We start from the raw sequence: 20,791 nt of genomic DNA, 5'->3' as shown, positions 1-20,791 counted from the left end.
TTGATATGCACTTTATGTGCTCTTTTCTGCTGGTACAAATTCTTCACTGGGAATATTAAATTAGCAACTGGACATATTATACTGGGGTGGATTTCCTGAACCACTCAGGCCTTAAGGACGCACATTAGTGATTGCCCCTCTCTGTACTTCTTTTTTTTTTCAATTTTAGTGTGCTCTTTTTCGATTTCTTCTTTGAAAATTGGATTGACCTATATAGAACTTTTGCAGGTGTCGAACCAACTTTTGGGATCCCGTCCATATTGGATGGACTGGTAGTATCATTTTCTGACATTTGCTTTTAATGGATTAGAAGAGGTCGACACTTGTTTAATTGGGTGGTTAGATGTTTGGCAGAGTCCCTTTTGTCTCGTTGATGATTTTTTTATCAGGACTCTCAAGTTGATTACAATTTTGCAGCCATTGAAATGGTGGGGTTGCACTTGCTTTTATGCACGCCTGAATGGAACACAGTGTCTGTCCTTTTTCTGCACTTCTCCTCCAACGTCTAACTAGATGGTTAATGGACCCCATATCGTGAATTATTGATCCATTAGAAGCAACGTTGAAGAGATGTCTAATGTGCTCCTTTCCATCCGTGGATGTAGGTCAAGCTGGCAAACCACGTAAATTTCCAGGTGCATCTTTTGGCGATTTATTTATTTTTTATCCGTGTCGATAGTTTAGGTTTTAGATGAAATGACAAATAAAAAAAAATAATAATAACGAGACCTTAGTCACAACCGTTAAACATGGTATCTATGTATATTGCTAAATGCTTGAAAATCTTCTCACAATTTGACAATTCAAGATCACTGCTCAGTGAAATCCCAAATGCTCATATGGACTTTGCTTGTAAATAATTCTTTGGTGGTGAAGGAGATGAATGAATTGGGAAGAGTCGAATTATTTTAGTTGTATTGTAAATGGATCTTTATCTTAATTTCGGATCAGTATTTCTATTATAATATCAAGGATAACAAGCTTCCATGTGCTATCTCATCTGCAATTGAAAATGTTATGTGTAGAATCCCAACAGATTTAACCCTAAAAGAAAGAAAGCTTTATTGTGCAAGGGGAGGATACTTAAAATCTAACATATATAGAAAGAGAATATTTATCAGGCTTCATATTGGCCATTTTTATTTATTAAAAATATTTTCGAAATTTTTTGTATGAAAGAAGAATGAAAAATCTGGGCCTTCTCGAAAATGGTTTTAATTGCAATGCTCACATCACAATTTTTAAAATTGCAGTATTTTCAGATTTTAAATAGTTATCAGATAAAAAAAAAGCAGTCCTTGGGATATTAATAAAGAGTACAACGATTAGCACCTCGGAAAATCAAACACCATATTTCAAACATCTAAAGAAAAAAAAGCATAACTTCAACATTCAAGATACTTTTAACACAACCTTCCAAACTTTTTTAAAGAACGTACAATGTTCTACCATTGAAATAAATCGTGATGAATTGTTCTTAAAAATCCTGAGTGGCAGCCAATAGGCAATTTGTGATATGTGTGGTTGCCATGTCATTTCGTGTAAGTACATAAAATTATTGAATCCTTTGATAAAAAAAAAATTTAATGACAATTGCCTAATCTAGATTTGAACTTAAGTGAAAAAGGTACTTCTTTCATTCGCGCTGCTGATTGTTGGTACCAAATTGTCAATGCTAGCATTCGGAATCGTAACAGAGGGGACTAGCATTCGGAATCGTAACAGAGGGGAGTTGCGCTAAGTTTCAAACAATAGCTTTTATTTTTTACTTTTGATTTGGATAAATTTTGCAAAACCAACATTTTTTACTTTTGTCTAGCCCAAAATACTTAAAAACTTTCAAGTGGAATCTTACATGATTTTTTTTTTCACAAGTTAATGCAATCAAAAATTCCTATACAATTGCACGAGAATCCAAATTATCCCATTATATATATTTTTTAAAATCGATTCTATATTTGGTAAAAATGCCCATGTTATTTCGATTAAAAAATTTTCTCTTATTGACCTATTTTTACTAACATGGACCGTCGGATTGCCGACATGGACGATAAAGTGCAACTATCCTGTAATGACCAAGTCGATGGGAGCATGTTAAAATGTCTCCACGAGTGGCACTTTTAAATATTAGATGACGATTTTCAACTAAAAGAAAGTATGACCATCACAACGGTCAAAAGAGAAAAATCGTCAAGCCCAACGGTCGGAACTTTGCCAAATTCCAACGGTCGACCATCACAACGGTCGGCCTGCCAAACACAACTGTTTGTTGACTTAAAACTTTGACCGTTGGAATTTGGCAAACCGACCGTTGCACTCGACCATCACATCTGTTTGTTGACGATTTGACCGTTGCTGCCAAATTCCGACCGTTGCATGTCAAGCGCAACGGTCGGAATTTGGCAAGCCGACCGACTTTCCCAATTTAAACCGTCGACAAACAGATCACGAGACGGACCATCCATCCGATCAACGACCCTGCTACTGCTTCGCGTCCCAATCCTAATTTCCAAACCTGACTCTCTGCTTCGGATGACCGTTGTCGGTCCCCGAGGTCGGGGTGTCTCCACCCTATAAATACCCGTCGTCTCCTCTCCTCTCCTCTCGTTCTTTGTATCCTTCTGGTTCTGCTCGCGTTTTTCTTCTTTTCTCTCTCGCCCACAGCGTCTCTGCGAGAAAAAGAAGGAAGTAGCGGTCGCGATTTAAGCGTTCTTCATGGGGTCCCCTTCTTCTTCTTCTTCTTCTTCTTTTTTCCTTCTTGTTTCCGTTTCTTGATCTTGGGCCGATTGCTTTTTCTCGATCTTGATTTTTGAAGACGTCTTGTTGCAGAAACCCCCCGCCCTTGCTTACGAGCTTGGCCTCTTTGGGAGAGGACGATGTATCGGAATTATTTGGTCTTCGATAGATCTACCGTTATTGGTTTCACCAGCATATTCTGGATTTTTGTTCTTCGGCGAATCCGCAGTGCCTTCTTTCCTCTCGGATCATATATCTTGACGGTTGAGGATGGTCGTTATGGGAGTTGTTTCGTTTAGCTCCTCCTCCGATCCTCTTTATTGATCCATCGACCGATGGATGTTTCCGTTTACTTGTTTACGAGCTGCTTCTGGGTTTTTGTTATTTGGTGAATTCGCAGTGGCCTTCTTTTTCCCCCTGGAGCGAATGGACGGTGACACTGGTCAGTTCGTTTCGTGATCCCTTTTGCCCTTCTTTTTTTTGGGTTGAGATGATGAAATTAGTAGTCTTTTGATCACATCTTTGACTGGGCGACAGACTGAGATTTTCTGGGTTTAGATTGGAATTTGTTCTTCGGTCTTTTTTATCTTTGGGAGTTGATTAGCGTCCAGGCCTAATTCTCTCACGGGTTGGAGTTGGTTGTCGGTTTGAATGATATTTGTTATATCCAGTCTCATAATTTTCCGGTTAATGCGAAAACCGATTTTCATCTCTTCAGAGGTCAGTGGTTGGCCAATGTATGATCTGTGATAGTTCTTTCTTTGGGACGACGATGTCTCAGAATTATTTGGTTTACGCCTCGTCCTTTGATCGGCTTAGTGATCCATCGAACTTTGCGTCATTGTTTTGCCAGCTTATTCTGGATTCTTGTTATTATTCTGTGTAATCGGCAGTGGCGTCTTTCCTCTTGGATCGCATCTCTTTCATCTGAGGATGTCGTTATGGGAAGTGTTTGGTTTATAGCTCCTCCTCTGATTAGTTATTGATCTGTCGACCGATCGAATCTTTCCGTTTTACTTGTTTAAGAGCTGCTTCGGGATTTTGTTATTTGGTGAATTCGCAGTGTCTTTCCCCTTTGGAGCGAAACTTTTTGTCTGAGGCCTGTCAACGAGGATGAACAGTAAAACGAAGATGTTTGGGCTTTCTGAAGGACTGATGATCCGTTTTGGCGTTATATTTGATCACAAGTTTTTGCCTGAGCCGATGATTGTCTGAATTGATTAAGCTTTATCGGGTTTGGTCGATGTATGATCTGTGACGGTAAGAGCAAGGTGTACGCTATCCAATCCAGATCCGCTCCGTCTCTTCCTAGAAATAGCCCCCTCCCTCGTGTCTTCATCCTTCAGTCTCATTGTGCGTTTCTGATTGTGCGTGCGTTCCTCTCTCAGTTGACACAGCTCCTCTTCAGAGGATAACATCGTTACCCAAACGCGCTCTTGATCCTTCTCCTTTTCTTTTTGTTTCTTGATTGATTATTAGATCGGTCTGATTCTGCCTCTCCGGGACTCTGCCATGTTGTGGACGTCGTTTGGGTTTGCGCTCATCACCTATTGATCTTTCCAAGTTTAATTGTATTATGAGCTGATTCTGGTATTCACTATTTCCATGGATTGGCAGTGGCTTCTTTCTTCTTGGAGCGATCATTTTGTCCGAGTACAATGAATACAAAGCACCTGGTCAGTTGGTTACATAGATTAAGACATCTGGGCTTTTTGGAGGACTTATGATCTAGAAGTCTTCGTTGTCAGTACAAACGATGGACTGAAATTTTGACAACCTTCTGGGCTTCTTTTACAGGTTGGAAGTCATATTGGATTTGACAGCTGGTGATCTTGATGCGAATCGGTTTCGCTTGGTTGCGAAAAGGTTAGGTTTTGTTGTGCGAAAACAGAAGGATAAATTGGACGAGCTCACCACCAGGTTTGGATATAGGTCGAACCACCACCAAACAAGGATACAGATGCTCAAGGAGGCTCACCACACTTAGAATTCACTAAGTGATACGGAAACCTTAAGTTTTGCAATAGAATTGCAAGAGAAAACTCTCAATATTCATTCAAAATGGTCATCCCTCAAAGTGAGGCCCAAGAGGACTTTGAATTGCAACATAGAGTTCAATCAGCTTCTAACAACCTTATTTAATTCCTAAGACTTAGCAAAAACTTTGAATCTAAACTTAGAAACTTGAAATCATTAAAATAAAAGAAGTTGGCAACGAGAAGATGACATTTAATTGTCTTGATCAGATTCGCACCACTTCCACAGCAATTAATACTCCAAATTCGGACTATTCATGCACTGTTCATTAAACCACCAGAATGACTTCAATGCTTCTCTTCAATCGGCAATATATGTGGTGAACTAATTCCATGTAAGCATAATAACAAGTGGGGCACAAGTGGGGCATGCATCATCCTCCCTTTGCTGAAAAAGATTTGTCTTCAAATCTTGATAATCTTCGTCTGACTCATATGGAGAGAGATCTCGAACATTAAAGGTTGCTGAAACATTAAAATCACCTGGTAGATCAATCTTGTAGGCATTGTCGTTGATTCGTTCCAAAACCTTGAATGGTCCTTCGGCTCTCGGCATTAGCTTCGACTTGCGCTTAGAAGGAAATCTCTCTTTTCTCAAATGAATCCAAACTAAGTCTCCTGGATGAAAAACAACAGTTCGCCTGTTCTTATTAGCCTTTTTCTGATAAATCTCATTTTGCTTCTCAATTTGAGATCTGATCTTTGCATGGAAATCTTTCATCACTTTAGCGCGTTGATCAGCTTCATGATGCACCAAATCCTTGGTTGGCAAGGGCAGCAAATCCACAGGAGTAAGTGGATTGATTCCATAAACAACTTCGAAAGGAGAGCACTTTGTGGTGCGATTAGGAGCTCGATTGTAGGCAAACTCAGCATGAGCAAGCTTTAAGTCCCAATCTTTATGATTTTTGGACACTAAAGTTCTCAATATAGCTCCCATCGTACGATTAACAACTTCGGTCCGCCCATCGGTTTGTGGGTGACATGATGTCTTGAATAGAAGTTTTGTGCCAAGCTTACTCCATAAAGTCTTCCGTAAACCACTTAGAAATTTGCTATCCCGATCTCGATACAATAGTGCGAGGAACTCCATGGAGTCGAATGATCTCACGAAAATATAAGTCGACAATGTGAGAAGCATCGTCGGTTTTATGGCAAGGCACAAAATGAGCCATTTTCGAGAATCGATCCACAACCACCATAACAAGATCCTTTTGCCTTTGAGTTCTCGGCAAACCAAGGACAAAATCCATACTCACAGACTTCCCATGGAACTTTAGGAATTGGCAATGGCATGTATAATCCTTGCGGAAGAACGTGGCTCTTGGCCTTTTGGCACGTCACACGCGCTTAAGGATACTCCGGACGTCCTTCGCCATATTTGGCCAATAAAAATGTTCTTGTAGCATAGCCAAAGTTTTGTTGACTCCAAAATGACCAAGCAATACCACCTCCATGAACTTCTCGAATCAATAACTCCCTTGTGGAACTTTGAGGAACGCACAACTTGTTGTCTTTGAAGAGAAAACCATTTTGGATATGGAAATGGTCTCGCGCACCTTTCTTGCATGCTAAATATAGGATTGAAGTCTACATCATCAGCATAGAGTTCTTTGATTACCTCAAATCCTAAAAGCTTGGAATCCATCAAGGTCGAAAAGAATGTCTCCGGAGAGTGCATCGGCCACAACATTCGTACGTCCGAGTCTTGTACTTGATCACAAAAGAATAGGATTGAAGATACTCAACTCATTTAGCATGCCTTTTATTCAGCTTGTGTTGGCCATTGATGAACTTCAAGGCTTCATGATCTCGAATGCAAAACAAACTCCTTTGGCAGCAAATAATGGCTCCAATGCTCCAATGCTCGAATGATGGCATAAAATTCTTTGTCATAGGTTGAATAGTTCAGCTTAGAGCTATTGAGCTTCTCGCTAAAATAAGCGATTGGTCGATTTTGCTGAAGTAGAACTCCTCCAATTCCAATGCCAGATGCATCACATTCAACTTCAAAGAGCTTTTCAAAGTTGGGAAGTGCAAGGACCGGGGCCTCACAAAGCTTCATTTTAATAGCCTCGAAGCTTCGCTGAGCCATAGAAGTCCATAAAAACTTTTCTCCCTTCAAGCAATCGGTAAGTGGGGCAATAATAGTGCTGAAATTTTTAATGAAGCGACGATAAAAAGAAGCCAAACCGTGAAAACTCCTCACGTCATGAATAGATTGGGGTGTCGGCCAGGTTTGGATTGCTTCTATCTTGCTTTCATCCACTTGAATGCCTTCACTTGAAATAACATATCCCAAGAAGACAACACTTGAGGTAAAAAAATGACACTTTTTCAGATTGCCAAATAATTGCTGAATACGCAATTCTTCAAATAGCTTCCTCAAATGCTGTAAGTGTTCTTCCTCATTTCGGCTGTAAACAAGGATATCATCAAAGTATACAACAACAAATTTTCCAATAAATGGCTTCAGAATATGGTTCATTAGCCTCATGAACGTACTAGGGGCATTGGATAACCCGAATGGCATGACAAGCCACTCATAGAGGCCTCCCTTGGTTTTGAAAGCCGTTTTCCACTCATCACCTTCCTTCATTCGAATTTGATGATAACCACTCCGAAGATCTACCTTAGAAAAAATAGTGGCACCATGCAATTCATCTAGCATATCATCAAGTCGTGGAATGGGATAACGGTACTTTACCGTAATTTTGTTGATGGCACGGCTGTCCATACACATCCTCCACGAACCATCCTTCTTGGAGACCAAAATGGCTGGTACAGAACATGGACTCAAGCTCTCTCGTACGTAGCCTTTGGAGATCAGCTCATCTACTTGTCGTTGAAGCTCTTTAGTCTCCTCCGGGTTGCATCTATATGCCGGTTTGTTTGGTAACGGTACGCCGGGCATTAAATCAATTTGGTGTTGAATCTCCCTCTTTGGAGGTAAGCCGGATGGCATCTCTTCAGGGAAGACATCAGCAAACTCATTCAGCAATGTCATGACTAAAGGATGAATCAAATCTTCATGGACCACATTCTGCTCAAGCAAAAGTAGCGCATAAATTTGTTGCTTCTTCAAGCAAGTTTCACGAAGTTCAGCCTGGCTAAGAAAATGGCCAGCTACTCCATTCTCTTCATGTCGAGCACGCTCATCACAGCTTGGAGACAATGGGGTAAGAGTGATTCTTTTCTGCCCTAAATGGATAGAATAAGTATTCTTGAATCCATCGTGCATCGCCTTTCGATCATACTGCCATGGTCTTCCAAGTAACAAATGGCAAGCATCCATAGGGATTATATCACACGTAACCTTATCTTGATAATGTTTCCCAATTGAAAATGAGATTAATGCTTGTTTAGTTACCTTCACATCACTCCCCTTGTTGAGCCATTGGAGTTTGTAAGGCTGAGGGTGTGACATCGTAGGTAAACTTAACTTTTCAATCATGGTCGCGGAAGCAACATTAGTGCAGCTACCACTATCAACAATAACATGGCATACCTTCCCTTTGATGGTACATCTTGTTTGAAAGATGTTCTCTCTTTGCTCTTCCATAGGCGCCATATTTGAATTCAAAGACTTGCGAATCACAAGTAGTTCACCATCATCAGGTTGCTCCACATACTCTTCCTCTTCATCTGAATCCCAAATTGGTTCATCTTCTTCGACGTTAGTTTCTACGACTTCTTTGAGAGTGATTGTGCGCCGATTGGGACATTCAGATGCAATATGCCCATATCCTTGACATTTGAAACATCTTCTCTCCTTAGCGGTTGTCATGGGCTGAGAATCAACTTTTGCCTTGTCCTTTCTCACCGTGGTCTTCTCACTTGAAAAGACGAACTCCCTTTGCTTGGAAGAAGCTCCCTTTATGAATGGTTTGTAAGCCGATTTCTTGGAGGTGTCTTGTTGCTTCTCAACTTTATAGGCAAGCTTGCATACATCAAGAAAACTCCAATATGGCTGTAAATCCACTGAGTCAGCAATATGTTTCTTCAAACCACCCAAATAACGAGCGATTGTTTGTTCTTGGGACTCAGAAACATCACACTTCATCATGAGTTGTTCAAATTCCCGAGTATACTCTTCAACACTCAGATCATTTTGTTTCAAAGAATGAAGCTTTAAGAACAGATCTTGCCTATAGTTCTCGGGTAAGAAACGCTTCTTCATCTCTCTCTTCATCTTATCCCAAGTACGAATTTTGCTCTTTCCCTCACGAACTCGCTGAGCTTTAAGGTTTTCCCACCATAGGCTTGCATATTTTCGCAATTTCAAGGCTGCAATTTTAACTTTCTTCTCCTCCGAATACTCCTTATATTCAAATACTCTTTCTATTGTATGGAGCCAATCAAGGAAGTCATCAGGTGAGAGTTTACCTTCAAACTCTGGTATTTCAACCTTAATATCAGAGTCATTCTTTTGAGGACGAAATCTGGGCCGCCTCCTTCCTTGAATCTCATCGTCACTTGGCTGCTCGTGAAAAGGATTGTCCTCTTCCTCTCCAGAACTTACGTTGGAAGATGCTGCTCCTCGATCATTCAAGAGCTGCTGCAATTGGCGTCTGAGATCTGCGATTTCACGTTCCATTCGCATAAAGCGAGCTTGTTCAAACGTCAATCCATGTTGAAATTCGTTTGCCATTTCAATACTCAAAATCTGGAGCGTTTTAGGAACTGTAATAAGTGTTTAGGCTGAAAAGAAGTGATTTTTAGGCTGGTAAGTGTTTAAGAAGGTGAAAGGGGGTGTTTGGAATAGGAAATTCGCACAAATGGAACCTTTTCCCACAGACGGCGCCAAATGATGCGAATCGGTTTCGCTTGGTTGCGAAAAGGTTAGGTTTTGTTGTGCGAAAACAGAAGGATAAATTGGACGAGCTCACCACCAGGTTTGGATATAGGTCGAACCACCACCAAACAAGGATACAGATGCTCAAGGAGGCTCACCACACTTAGAATCCACTAAGTGATACGGAAACCTTAAGTTTTGCAATAGAATTGCAAGAGAAAACTCTCAATATTCATTCAAAATGGTCATCCCTCAAAGTGAGGCCCAAGAGGGTTTACATAGAGTTCAATCAGCTTCTAACAACCTTATTTAATTCCTAAGACTCAGCAAAAACTTTGAATCTAAACTTAGAAACTTGAAATCATTAAAATAAAAGAAGTTGGCAACGAGAAGATGACATTTAATTGTCTTGACCAGATTCGCACCACTTCCACAGCAATTAATACTCCAAATTCGGACTGTTCACGCACTGTTCATTAAACCACCAGAATGACTTCAATGCTTCTCTTCAATCAGCAATATATGTGGTGAACTAATTCCATGTAAGCATAATAACAAGTGGGGCACAAGCTGAAGATGTTGGTGTGACGCATGCATCAGATCTGTTGTGTTTTTTGTGGGGCTGAGTTTATAATTGTTTGAGATTGGATGAGATCCTGCTTGTGGGAACTTAGGCAGTTACTGGTTTGAAAGAAAGTTCTGTTATTTCTAGTTAATCTGGAAGATCAGATCTAGTTCTCTTCCCTGCGCAGATCAAAGTTTGGTTGAGGCGATACTTTACGTGTCCAAGTTCGATATGGAGTGTCTGGGATCAGTGATGTTCTTTCTTGCTGCATAAGAATCTGGCTTGTTGCAGAAGCTTATTTTCATCTGTTTCGCGTTGCCTCTTTAGGACTTTGCCATGATCGTGGACATCATTAGGGTTTTCTCTCCTGCTTTGACCATTTAGTAATTGATTGGTCGGTCGACGTTCTATTTAGTTGTTTTACAAGCAGATTCTGGATCTGTTATCTAGTGGATTGGAAGTAACCTCTTCTCTGATGGACCGATTTCTACTTCCGAGGATATCATGTAAAGAACAGTAAGTATGTTCGGTTGGTGGACTGATAATTTCCTGCATGGACACTTATGTTTCTTTTTAATATTCATTCTTTTATTAATTATCTTTGGGGGTAGTGGCAAGAATCGATATGATAATCGGCTAGTTTTGAGAAGTTCTATTTGAAGGTTTGCTGAATTTGAGAAGTTCTGATCCACTGCCTTTTCTGCAAGGCTGAGAGGATGAATTGTGGTGACCAGGTTTTGTGGTGACCATTCAGTTCTCTTTCTTTTGTAGGTCAGAAATTGGTTAACTTTACCTCTTACTTCAAATATGGAGCGTTCTTTAATCTATGATGGTTCTTCATAGATTGGCACTTTTATCTGAGTATTAAGTTGTTTTTAGAAGGTCAATATTTGTCGACTTTTTTCTGTTGTGTAGGAGTTTTACAAGTCTGGAAAGCTTGAGGTCTAAATTAGTTTTACAAGTCTGGAAAGCTTGAGTTCACACAAAGTATGTGTGAACTGCAATCACCATTTGAATTGCTTTTGGAAATCATGCAAATAGTTTATGCAGTATTCGTCATGGTGCTTATAACTTTATTTTGTTAACTGATTTTGGATGGTCTTCTGAATATTGTAAGATGATAATAGCCTATACCGGTTATTCTTTATTAGAGCCTTTCACCACATGATTGGATGGAAAACTTTTTTTTCTTTGATGGAACTACCTGCATGTATCACAGACTTTTTCCTTTCAACATACTTTGTTGCGCTTTCACTCGGAAATACGTTTCTTGCATATGCATATGTTTTGACTTGGTGTATGTCTGCTTGAAGTATGTTAAATTTGGTATATTTGAACTCTGCAGAGATCTGGTTTATGATTTTTTTCGATTTTAAGGATTAGAGGAGCTCATCCCATCTAGTTCTCTTCCTGTTGTAGGTTGAAGTCTTGATGTTGCAAATTATGCCATTTTAACTAACTTTTAGGGGAATGATTTGACTTAGCAAGCTTTTACTTTTTGCTTCTCCGGTGGGTGTATTACCAACTATAAATGGTTAATTTTGGGTGCCAGTTCAAGTCTCTCTTCGATGATGTGGTGCGCTCATCTTTGTCTGCGAACTTCACTGGATAAAAACTACAATTACTACATATGAGTTTTGTGTCTAAGGCTAAGTCTACATATGAGATTTGGTCGCCAGCTTCGATGATGTCGTTCTCTCTCATCTTTTTCCGTGAACTTCGCAGGATGAAACTACAATTGAGTCCTGTTAATTTGCCCGACAAATTAGTTTTATAGCTTGTGTGTTGAAATCGAAAGTTACATCCCATCTAGTTCTCTACGGATTCACCCCTCGTTCTCTTCGAAACTCGTATATCATTTTCTGAGGAAGCTGGCTCTAGTTTGTACCTTCAAAACTATATCTGCAAGGAAAGCTCGTGTGGCTCTATTGTTGCTCACTTGCTGAGCAAATTGTGCGTAAGATATACGACGTTTCGTGAAAGCAAATTGTGCCTTGCGGCAACAGGGATGTATGCGGCAACAGGTAAATTTGTACCCTGGATAGCATCTTCGTAGCTCCTCCCAGTGTAAAAAAATACACGAGCGTCACTTTTAGAAAGTATGACCCTCGTAGCAACTCAGAACATGTGGTCAAGAGCCCCATCCTAATTTTTACGCAATAGACCGACGAAGAAGATACGCGTGCACCTCAAGCCCCATCCTAATTTTTACGCAATAGACCGAAGAAGAAGTGGGATATTTCACAAAACGATCATGCGAACCTCAGAATCAGTGAGAAGTGGGAGAAGAGGATCTCTCAACTCGAAGTCCTCAGCTCCTGTGTTTTCATCAATTTTCGAGCATTGTGATTTGCTCTTGCTTGTGTTAAATGTGGCGACCCATGCTTAATTGTGAGAAGGTATTGTCAAAGCCAACACATCCCAGGTCCATTGATCTTGTGTTTTCTCAGCTCCTGTGTCTTCATCATCTATTACAATTTTCGAGCATTGTGATTTTGCTCTTACTTGTGGTATGGTGGCGGGCCGAGGCTTAATCGTGAGAAGGTATTGTCAAAGCCAACGCATCCTCTTTTCTTTGTTATTTATCACCTTGATTTTTCACCTGATAGAGATATTTCACAAAACTAGTGTAGATTATGCAACATCTTGCAAATTCTGGAATCTGTTTATTTGAAGAAGCTGGGGTCTCAACTCCAAGTTGTTGTGCTGATTTCAAATCTATCTGGAGCAAGGTCAATTGATCTGTGTTCCTCAGCTCATGCGTCTTCATCATCTATTACAATTTTCGAGCATGATGTTTTTGCTCTTGCTTGTGTTATACGTATGGTGGTGGGCCCAGGGTTAATTGTGAGAAGGTATTGTCAAAGCCAACGCATGTCCCAAGTCCATTGATCTGTCTTCATCAAAAGTTTGGAAACTGGTGCAAATTATGCAACTATCGTGCTAACCTCAGAATTGGTAAAAAAATTGCGGGGAGATTCTCAGCAATGTGGCGGCCATTGAATTTGTTGAAGTTCAGCTATGGTGGATAGGTTGGCTGCATACTCCGTAGTATAGAACTTGCTGCTCTTCTGAATGCTCGTGTGTTCTTTTGTCATAATTAAGTCATGAGAAACAAGAGTATTTTTGGTCAAAACAAGATAAGAGAGCTCTCATTATGGTGCGGCCGGAGGAGCAGGAGCAGACCCACTTGGCCGCCATGAGCTCAAGTAGCGAGCAGCTATGAATGCTGCAAGCTCAATCTTGAGTGGTGAGTAAAGAGAGATATACGTAGATGTCATTTTTCTTTTTTTCACAAAAGAAAAAAGCTCATTAAAATAATTTTCTGATAGCCTCAAATAAAGGAGAGATGGGACATGGCAAAAAAAAAGATGACGAGTGGCATTTTCAAAAATAGTTAACAGTTTTCGACTAAAAGAAAGTTGAGGGGCAGATTTGATTTTTTTCAAATAAAAATACATGGACTAGTACTAGTAATGTTACCCCCTAATTTCTTAACTTCAATAAAAAAAAATTTTATTTTTAAATTCAGAGGAAAAGTGGTCAGAAGACGCTAGAGGTATATTCTAAAGTCAGAGCCATGCGTCGACCATAGCAACCCGGGACACGTGGTCGAAGATGACTCGTCACGACCGAAGGAAGATATCTCCCGCGTGCATCTCAAGCGAAACGGTCGGAATTGGCAGCCCACCGACTTTCCTAATTTAACCGGTCAACAACAACAGATCACAACCGTCCATCCCATCACGAGCCTGACTTCTTCGGATTTATATTTATTTATCATCAACAACACGTCTATCCGAAGTCGGCGTTTCCTTTCCTTTATAAATACCAACCCCGTCCTTTCCCTTCTCTCCTCCTCCTCCTCATTGACGCGCGTCTGGTTCCGCTCGCGTTTCCTCTTCTCTCTCGCCCCCCAGGGCGTCTCTGCAATCACGATGAAGGCGTTCTTCACGGGACCCCTTCTTCTTCTTCTTCTTCTTTCTTTTTTGTTTCCGTTTCTTGATTGGGTCGTTGGCGGGGCCGATTGCTTTCTTGGTCTTGACTTTTTGATGGCGTCCGGTTGCAGAAACCCCCACCACTTGCTGCGGAGGTTCTTCAGAGTTTCGCTTGGGACGACGACGATGTATCGGGATTTTACCTGGTTTACGCCTCGTCCTAGGAAGGCTTTGGCGATTCATCGACCCGTCGATCAATCCAACTTTCTTCTTCGGTGAAATTGGCAGTAGCTTCTTTCCTCTCTTGGTTTGGTTTAGCTCCTCCTCTGATCCTTTATTGATCCATCGAACGATCCATCTTTTCCGTTTGCTTGTTTTACGAGCTGTGAATTCGCAGAGGCTTTTTTTTTGGGTTGAGATGATGAAATTAGTATAGTCTTTTCATCACATCTTAGAACGGGCGACAGACTGAAATTTACTGATTTTGATTGGAATCTGTTCTTCAGTCTTTTTATCTTTGGGAATTGATTATCGTCTAGTCCTAATTCTCTCACAGGTTGGAGGCTTGCCAGACTTGACGAGTGTTGATCTGCCTCGAGCCGATGGTTGTCGTTTCTCGAGGCAGTTATCGGTTTGAACGAACTCTGTTCTCCAGTCCCATAATTTTATGATTAATGCGAATACCGGTTCTCATTCCTTTGGAGTCGGTGTTTGGACGATGTATGATCTATGATGGTTCTTTCTTTGCAAGGTGTATGCTCCCCTACAGATCACTATCCAATCCAGATTCGCTTCATCTTATTTTTATTGAAGTTCGAAAGCCGGTATCTCCTTCCGGGAAATAGCCCCCTCCCTCGTGTCTTCATCCTTCTCATCGTGCGTCTATGATTGCGCACGCTCCTCTCAGTTGACAGCCTCTGCGAAGTACTCTTCATAAGAGACATCGTTTCCCGGAACGCAGTGTTGATCCTTCTCCTTTTCTTTTCGTTTCTTGATTGATTATTCAATCGGTCTGATTCTGATGCTATTTTCCCAAGGTTGCACCTCCACCTCTCGGGGACTCTGCCACGTTGTGGGAATCGTTAGGGTTTGCGCTCATCTGATCATTGATTGATCTTTCCAAATTTAATTGTATCATGAGCTGATTCTGGTATTCACTATTCCGTTAATTGGCAGTGGCTTCTATCCTCTTGGAGCGATCATTTTGTCTGAGGACAATGAATACAATGCAACTGGTCAGTTGGTTACATAGAATACCACATTTGGGCTTTTTGAAAGACTAATGATCTGTCTTGCGCTGTTTGGTTGAGTTGATGATCTAGAAGTCTTTGTCGTCGGGACAAGACTGAAAGGGTTCTTTTACAGGTTGGAAGTTTTACTGGATTTGACAGCTGGTGATCTGTTGCATTTTTGTGGGGCTGAGTTGATAATTGTTTGAATTTGGATGAGCCCCTGCTTCATTGGTTTGAATGAAACTTTTCCTCCACTTCTGTTATTTTCTAGTTAATCCGAAAGATCAGATCTAGTTCTCTTCCCTTCGCAGATCAGAGTTTGATCGAGGCAATATTTTACCTGGCCAAGTTAGATATCAAGTGTCTGTGATCAGTGATGTTCTTTCTTGCTGCGTATGCATCAATTCCTAATCTGTCTTCCACTTCTGTTATCATATAGTTAAGGGGGAACGATCAGATGTTCTCTTTCCTTTGCAGGTCAGAGTTTGGTCGAGGCAATACTTTACCAATTCAATTTCGATTTGGAGTGTCTGTGTTCAGTGACGGTTATTTCTTGCTACATGAGTACCAATCACGATTTACCATTCTTCATCGATTTGGAGTGTCTGTGTTTGTCTGAGGATGTCAAGGAAAAAATGAATATGATGACGCTGGTCAGTTTGGGCTTTTTGGAGGACTGATGGTCTATTGTCTTTTTTTTCTTTTTTTTGGGTTGAGATTATAAACAAGTAGTCTTTTTTTTCTTTTTTTAAGTTTACTGGTTTTTGATTGAATTTTGTTCTTCAGTCTTTTATCTTTGGGAGTTGATTATTACCTAGTCCTAATCCTCTCACAGGTTGGAATCTTGCCAAACTTGACAAGTGGTGATCTGCCACAAGCTGATGATTTTCTGAAATTGGATAAGCTATTGTTTCTCGAGGCAGTTATCGGTTTGAATGAAATTTGTTCAACAGTCCCATACTTTTCCGATTAATGCGAAAATCGATTCTCATTCCTTTGGAGGTCAGTGTTTAGTTGATGTATGATCTGAGATGGTTGTTTCTTTGCAAGGTGCACGTGCCCCAACAGATCACTATCCAATCCAGATCTGCTTCATCTTAGCCGGGGTCTCCGTCCTAGAAATGGTCCGTCCCTCATGACCTCATCCTTCAGTCTCAGCATGAGTTTATGATTGTGCACGTGTTTCTCCTTTCAGTTGACAGCCTCTGGGAAGTACTCTTCAGAGGAGACGTCGTTCCCAAAACACCCTCTTGATCCTTCTTCTTTTCTTTTTGTTTCTGAATTGATTATTTAATCCGTATGATTCTGTTTATGCTATGTTATTTTCCGAAGATTACGCCTCACCTTTCTGGGACTCTGCCATGTTGTGTGCATTGTTAGGGTTTGTGCTCCTCTGATCATTGATTGATTCATCATTGATTGATCTTTCTGTTTAGTTGTATTATGAGCTGCTTCTGGTATTCATTAGTGGCTTCTTTCTTCTTGGAGCGATCATTTTGTCTGAGGCTGTTGTTTGAGGAAAATGAATACAATGCAACTGGTCAGTTGGTTACATAGAATAGGACGTTTGGGCTTTTTGGAGGACTAATGATCTATCTTGCACTCTTTGGTTGAGCTGATGATCTAGAAGTCTTTGTCTTCAGGACAAGCAATGGACCGAAATTTTGACAACCTTCTAGGCTTCTTTTACAGGTTGGAATTCTTATTGGATTTGACAGCTGGTGATCTGTTGTGTTTTCTGTGGGGCTGAGTTTATAATCGTTTGAAATTGGATGAGCTCCTGCTTCTTGGAATTTATGCAGTTATTGGTTTGAATGAAACTTGTTCTTTAGTTCTTGGAAATCATGCAACTAGTTTATGCAGGATATATTCGTCATGGTGCTTATAGTAGACTCTTGGCAAATCTAACTTTAGTTGGCACTTATGACTTTCGATTTTATTTCTTTTGTTAACTGATTTTGGATGGTCTTCTGAATATTGTAAGATGATAGCCAATACCAGTTATTCTTTGGCAGATTAGAGCCTTTCTCCACGTGATTGGATGGAAAACTTTTGATTTGTATGTCTTACCTTTTTCTTTGATGGAACTACCCTGCATGTTATTTATCACTGACTTGTTCTTTTCAACATAATTTGTTGCACATTCACTGGGCAATACATTTCTTGCATATGCATTTGTTTTGACTTGGTGTGTATGTCTGCTTGAATTTCGTGTCAATATGTTAAAGTTGGTTTATTTGAAGAATTTTTTGTCAGATTTCTTTTGTGCTTATATTAGATGAGATTGATGTTGTTTAGATGGTAATTTCTTAGGGTGAGATGTTATTTTGGTGTGACCTATTTGTCCCTTTTTTCTCTATGTTATTAGGAACTTGTAGGATAGGTTCTTTTCCAAAGTAATTATTTGTTTTTCACACTGTTTTTTGCAGTAACATTACCTTTTGGAAAAACTTCACCAAATGTATAGTATGTAGTGTTTTCACTTATAAAGCGATGTTGTTGGATGGTACATCAATAGATTGATCTTTGCATTAAATTGTTAACAAGATGATTCTGGATTTCGGTGGATTGGCAGTTGCATCTTTCTTCTTGGAGCAATCTCTTCATCTGAGCGTGTCGTCTAAGGATGCTAAATACATAGAAGCTTGTCAGTTAACATAGAATAAGGTGGCTTGGGTTTCTTGGTGGAGTGGTGATCTATTATGCCGTCTTTGTTTGCTTGAGTTCTGAAGTAGTCTTTGATCACATCTTCAGGACGGGCGATAGACTGAAATTTTGAAGATTTCAAGGCATTTTTAGTTTTGATTTAAGTTGGTCTTCAGTTGATTATCTTTGGGGAGTAGTGTGATAATTATTGTTGAGTTCTAGTTCCTCTTCAGGTTGAAGTTTTCCCGGGTTTGAGAAGTGGAGATATATTGCGTTCTTCTGTGGGGCTGAGTTGATGATTGTTTGAAATTGGACAAGCAGCGGCTTCGTGGATTCTAGGCTGTTGAAACTCTTTAGGGCTACGAATTATAAATCTACAATTGCGGCATGATCCTTTGCCAATGATGATCTGTCATCCAGATACTCTAATTCATGGTTCTAGTGTATCTCTTTCTCATCTGCTCCACAAGGGTTGTTCGGAGTCATCCTCCTTCTAATTGGAGATATTAAATGATGATCGGTTTCATTTGCTTTGGTATTTACTTTGAAGGAATTAATTTTGAAGAATCTGGCTAGGTCGATTTCCAAAAGAATGTTGGTGAAGGCTCTGATTTTATGTGGAAAATATCAACGTTATTGAGGTTTAAGTCTCCCACTGATCATATTAACTAGTGGCTTCCATGCTATACGGATTTATTCAGTTGTCAGGTGCTTGTTCCAGTTTAGAGCGATCTCCCTAAGGACCGTGTGTGGTTGCTAATTGATCAAAGCTGTTAGAGAATCCAAGTTCTTGAGTTGGGAAAGACAGGAGGTTATTATCTAACGGAATTATGTGTAGTTGAGCTACTGAATTGTTATTTTTCTTTGTGAATCGGGGTGATGAGCGATGTCTGGATCTTTCTTCAAGGATTGTCTGTAGCTGCATGAACTCTGCAAATATCTGGTTTATGATATTTTCATTTTCAAGGATTAGAGGAGATGCGATAAAGATCTATTCCATTGCTTTTTATATATTTATCTCGTCTGTGATCTCTTCCTGTTGTAGGTTGGAGTCTTTTTGTTGCCAATTATGCTGAATTCAACATGGTTTGTGTTGTAGTGTATTGACCCATTTTAACTAACTTTTAGGGGAATGATTTGATTTAGCAAGCTTTTACTTTTTGCTTCTCATGGGGTATTTATGGTATGAATGGCTTATTTTTGGTGCCAGTTCAGGTCTCTCTCTTCGATGATGTCATGCTCTCATCTTCATCTGCGAACTTCACCGGATGAAACTACAATTACTACAGTTGAATCTGGTGTCTGAGGCTAAGTCTAGTTGTTGCTTAGCTTGGTCATTTGGGGCTTTTACTTATTGCTTCTTCTGGGGATATTTTTGGTATAATGGTTAATTTTGGGCGCCAGTTCAAGTCTCTCTCTTTGATGATGTTTTGATCTCGTCGTTTTTCTGTGAACTTCACCGGATAAAACTACAAGTGAGTCCTGTTTCAAGGCTAAGTCCAGTTGTTGCTTTGCTTGGTCATTTGGTGGCACACATCTGTTGCAGTTTGACTTATCGGATGCTTCTACCTTATACTGTGAGATAGGAAACTGATTACAGATATTCAGTAACATCATGGCAGATTATCTGTTTCTACTTTCATTTGGTCTGGTGCAGTATGTAGAAGCTCTCTCTTCAGGATTCTCTAAATTGAATCTCCAGTTATATATACCTGACTAATTAGTTTTATATTATTTGTGTTTTGAAATCGAGAGTTACTTGGCCACGAGCTCGCTCGCTCGATCCCTCTACATAAATTCACCCCTCACTCTCTCCGAAACTCGTAATCTATTATCATCGTTTTCTGAGGAAGTTGGCTCTAGTTTGTACCTTCAAAAGTATATCTGCAAGGATGCTTGGGAATATATGCTCGTGGGGACGCATGGAATGGATGGTTCGGATGTTTTTGCCATCTTTTATGAGCTCGCTCTTTGAATTGGATGGTGCGCTGGACATGTTGCTTTAAGGAGGGTTCGTGTGTTGTATGAGCTATACCTGATGTTGAACTTGACCCAAAAAAAAAAAAAAAACTAGCTGTTTTGAAGACCTTGCAAGGAAATTGTGCCTTCTGCAGGATGTATGGAGCTTGGACAATTTTGCTTGTATTTTTGGTATCTTCAACATATTTCTGTCTATTGTCAGTTGCTCACTTTGTTGAGCAAATTGTGCAACTTTGTATTTGCACGAGTGAGACAGTTGTGGCTGGCAAACAATCGAGCATAATTGTGCAAATAGCACTTGTTATCATTTTGGTCAGGGTGTGATGTGCTAACTCTTGGAAGTGGTGTCCTTTCATGATCTGTATTTTGTGGAGACTTCAAGTTCTTGAGATTTGCCAAATGAGGCGGGGATTTTCTTGTAACTAGTCTTGGATTTTCATTTGTGGCATCTAATCGTGGGTGTTCTCAGTCAAGTTTCCTAATTGGAATTTTGAGTGTTTTGCTAACTAGTAATCATGGGCATTATGGAATTGGCATCTCTTCTTATCTCTTTTAGAAATTTGCTTTTACAAACTATCCTGGTGACATTGGCACTTTTGCAAGTAAAATCTTTTCACTTTTTCCACATGAATGTTTCGGGAAGGTAATTGGATCCGTATAAGACTTGAGGATTCCTGTGGCAGCATGGATGTTTCCTGGCAGATTTGAGGTCTTATCCCTTTAACAGCATTTTCATAGCTCCACCCAGTGCAGTAGTATGTTCTTAATCGAGTCAAAGCATTGGGGATTAACAGAAGAAAAGAATTGATCTCATTCTCTGTCAATGCCAATGCTCCTGTTGCTTTGAACATCTATACATCTAT

At 40.1% G+C, this 20,791-nt stretch overlaps 1 long non-coding RNA gene across 3 annotated transcripts; it reads left to right on the top strand.

The window, feature by feature from the left end:
* The first annotated feature begins 2,469 nt into the window (after positions 1-2,469).
* Positions 2,470-20,434, top strand: LOC115664315 (uncharacterized). 3 transcript variants are annotated; one of them, XR_008818804.1, is made up of 3 exons: positions 2,470-2,720; positions 2,830-3,178; positions 16,771-20,434. It is a non-coding gene; the product is annotated as an uncharacterized LOC115664315 (long non-coding RNA). The 3 variants fall into 3 exon arrangements; XR_008818803.1 differs by having other exon boundaries at positions 2,470-3,178; XR_008818805.1 differs by lacking the exons at positions 2,470-2,720; positions 2,830-3,178 and adding an exon at positions 16,071-16,426.
* Positions 20,435-20,791: the final 357 nt, after the last annotated feature.

Source organism: Syzygium oleosum, unplaced genomic scaffold (assembly GCF_021117445.2).
Source record: "Syzygium oleosum isolate NSW1041296 unplaced genomic scaffold, Sole_v2.1 Sole_v2.22, whole genome shotgun sequence".
Lineage (NCBI taxonomy): Eukaryota > Viridiplantae > Streptophyta > Magnoliopsida > Myrtales > Myrtaceae > Syzygium > Syzygium oleosum.
This window is presented reverse-complemented; position numbering and strand designations above follow the sequence as displayed.